The sequence below is a fragment of the Malurus melanocephalus genome, unplaced genomic scaffold (genome assembly GCF_030028575.1).
Source record: "Malurus melanocephalus ecotype Western Australia unplaced genomic scaffold, MMel_1.1 scaffold_203, whole genome shotgun sequence".
NCBI classification, from domain to species: domain Eukaryota; kingdom Metazoa; phylum Chordata; class Aves; order Passeriformes; family Maluridae; genus Malurus; species Malurus melanocephalus.
Window position 1 is genome coordinate 104738 of NW_026623435.1, and position 4034 is coordinate 108771.

Sequence of the window (4034 nt, forward strand, 5' to 3'; positions counted from 1 at the left end):
CCGCCTCCCCTCGGTTCATATAAAGCCGGGCGGTGGGTCCCCGCCCCCGACACGCCCAGCGCCCGCGGCTGCCCCTGCCCCCCTGCCACTCCCTGCGCGGGGAGCCGGCCCTTCTCCAGCGCCCTCGGGAAGAGGGAGGGAAGGGGGACGCCGCCTCCCGGGCTTGCTTCGGTCTCGTGAGGGGCTGACCGGGCCCCGCGGCCCTCAAATGCTCACTGCCTGTAGCGCTCGTCTCCCACAGCCCTTCCCTGTCTGTCCCGAGGAGGTAAGCTGCAGTGTTCCCACGCTGCCGGGGCCAGGAGCACCAGGAAAGGACTTGCCTCAGCTGGCAGAGGAACACTGTGCCCAAGAACTGCCTTTCCTAACTCCTAAGTAAGTCGTACGTGTTTCTTCACACGACAGAAGGTCCAGCAACTGCTGTCAGAAGAGACAGGATGTCTGGGACAGGTGATTTTGTCCAGCTCACGAGTTTAGGAGCAAAATGGTCCGAAGCCTCTGTATTAATTTGATAATAAAGTTGCAGCCTAAGTGTAACAAGTAGATGCAGTAGGCATTAGTTACATTGGCAAGAGATTTCCTAGACGCTCAAATAATTAGCTTTTCTGGTCTCTTCCTTTGCTCTATAAACGCTCTCTTTTCCTGTAACAAGTCTTAATTTCGGCAAAGGATTCACCAAGGTTATCATGCACAAACTCCCAAAAGCTGTCCAAAGTCTCCTGGGGTGCAGTGGGGGTAGCACAGCTCCTTTTCACAGACCAAAACAAAACAAAATGCAAGGTTACCTAAGATAGGCAAATGTATTAGAAGATTTATGTGAGACTAATAGCCTATTTTGACTATTGGCCTAGGTAATTACAGGGGAATTTTATTATCTTCAAAATATAGAATAAAGTAGCACAAATACTGAGGTTCAGATCAACGTTTTTTCATTGCTTAGCCTATTTTTTTGCTCATTCTGCTTTCTTTAGTATCATTCTAAATAGATAAATGATTGAGGCTGCAATACATTAACGTTCCCATTTAAGAGTTCCACAGAGGATGGAAAATGATAGATTTCTCCACATATTTGGTGCTTAGGAGGTAATTAGTTCCCCAAGTCATCACACCAGCCCAGTTATATAATCCTGTTTTGTTTGTTAAACTTGTTTGAGAACACTTGACTCGAGCTTGTGTTCTTTGTCATCTGCATCATGCCCAGGGACACAAGGCTTTGAAACACACAGGCACTCACACACTCCTAGACGTGTAACACAAGTTACACTTAACCCTCCCTTGATCTCCCATTGATCAACTTTTTTGTCTGCCATCAGGGGCTGAGTATGAAGTCAGTCACAGGAGCAAGAAATGAGGACAGGGAAACCCAGACAACTGTACCTTGTTTGTTTGCCCAGGCAGTTCTTTTCTTCCCAGTCCCCCTTCTCCACTCCCTCTGGTGTAATCCCTAAAACAAAACCCCTCCCTTTATATGGTTCCAAGGACTGTCTGGTTAAGTGCCAATGCCAATTCCCCTTTCTCAATGAATAATACAAAGGTATAACAAAACTTACAGGCTTAGAAGAAATATCACAACATTAGAATACTATCAAGGTATAAAGCTAGGCATATCTTCCAGGCTGCTGTTTTTCCATGAAAACAACAATTCCTTTCTTTTGTAATGAAATCTAGGAGAGGTTTCTTACACTTCTGACCTTTTAAACAGAAGAAGCAAATAGTGGTTATTTCTAGTGGGGTAGAAGAAGGTACTTAAGCAACAGACTGTTGGGAAAATACCTCTGTCACAAATGGAATAGCAACCCAATTCTTTCAATGAAAATTCACAAGCCTCCTTTATCCTTACCATGGAAAGAAATACCTACTTTTGTCCTTTACAGAAATTCGGGTAAGAAAGTTTAAAATTCATGTTCATTAATACTAAATAGGTGGTCAAATCTGCTTTTATTATGGTTTGCTAATGACCCTTAGGTGTTCATAGGAAATTATTTTTTTTTTCCTGGTAAATTTTACTTACTCAAAATCATACCTATCCTTCCAAAAGCACTGCAGCATTACAAAGTGTGTTAGCACTCACCAAAGGCAAACAACTTGGATTTCAAACAGCTGTTTTCCCGGTTTTCTAGATTTCCTTGTATTTTGGGCACTGACCTGTCACACATCCCTCACCAGATACATGTACCTGAACTTAATAAGCTGTCTTGGTTTGAGACAATGTTTTCAGAGAAAAAAATTAGGGAGTAAATGTTTCCTCTGAAGTGAAAAATTTGGTAATTTTTTTCCCACCAACATGAAATAGATGTTTAGGCAAAAGTGAAGAAAAAAATTAGTTTATTAACAAAACACAGTGCCCACAGGACAGATAAAAAAAAAAAACCTGTTAGATATTTAAAACTCAGGAACACACGCTGCTCCCGCCCCCCACAACCGGTTTGCCCATGTGGTGCAGAGAAAAGATGGAGGCTCCCCTCCCCAGGGAAAAAAGAAATAAAACAAAAAAAAAGTCCATGTGACCGCTCTGGCAACACTGGCAACCTGGTGGCAGTCCTCACTGTGGATGTAACAGAGGGCTTGGTGTGTTTTTCTGTCGCTGGCTTGGCTTCTTAGGAGTCCGGGACGAGACGGAGTGGCGTGGCTTGTCCCCACCCACTGCTGAATTGCTCCAGAAGCAAAATCAAAGCAGCCGCAGAGGGGGTGGCAGTCCTCCAAAAAACTGTTTGTCCAACCTAACAAACCCGAGCTAGCTAAACAGCAACAATGTAACTCTGCTGCACCCAGCAAGCAAGGACTCCCGCAGCACCCATGCTGAGGTCCCAAAAGCCCCCGGCTGTGTGGCAGCCTCGGCTTTTAAACTGCCCACGCCGCCCCTGCCCCTTCTTCCGGGTTGCATTTAAAGGCACAGGCACCTTTTGGGCATACAAGCTGACGGAATATAGGAATACAGGACTGGCACAACATAAACCCAAGACAGGCCACCCCTTATTCCATATCCGTAGGCTTGAAGCCCAAACTAAAGACACACAAATATATATACATATATACAAATAGTGGCAGTGACATTCAGCAAGCAGTAATTACAGGCATCCCAACATTACAAGCGCTTTTCACTCAAAATCAAATTCCCCTGAGGTACACGAGTTTCTCCATCCTCCTGCATTACCCACCATGTTCAACCTGGTCCTTGAGAAAAGGCAATCCCACGGATGGGTTTCTCTTAGCTCGAGGCAGAATTGATCCAGACATTCTTGCCTAACAGAGCTTTGAGATGTTCTGCTGGGACCCTGTCCCCATCTACTGTATGCAGGGGTTCCGACTAGGCAGGGCCTGCTCGGTTGGTGGAGCCTTGGGTGTTTACCATTCAGGTAGCTTTTGCTAGATGCTGTTCCCAGTTTTTGAAAGTACCCCTTCCCAGTGCCTTCAGGGTGTTTTTTAAGAGTCAGTTGCATCGTTCCACTTTGCCAGCAGCAGGTGCATGGTAAGGGATATGGTACACCCACTCAATGCCATGTTCCCTAGCCCAGGTGTTTATAAGGCTGTTCTTGAAATGAGTCCTGCTGTCAGACTCAATTCTCTCTGGGGTACCATGCCTCCAAAGGATCTGTTTTTCAAGGCCTAGGATGGTGCTACAGGCAGTGACATGAGACATAGGATAGGTCTCTAACCATCCACTGGTGGCTTCTACCATTGTGAGCACGTAGCGCTTGCCATGACGAGTCTGGGGCAGTGTGATGTAATCTACCTGCCAGGCCTCTCCGTACTTGTACTTGTCCTACTTTGCCCAATACCACAGAGGCTTCACCTGCTTGGCCTGCTTGATGGCAGTGCCTGTCTCACAGTTATGGATAACCTGGGAAATACTGTCCATGGTTAGATCCACCCCTCGGTCTCGTGCCCACTTATATGTGGCATCTCTGCCCTGGTGGCCTGAGGCATCATGGGCCCATTGAGCTAGGAACAACTCCCCCTTGTGTTGCCAATCCAGGTCTATTTGGGATACCTCCATCTTTGCAGCCTGATCGACCTGCTTTTTGTTCTGGTGCTCA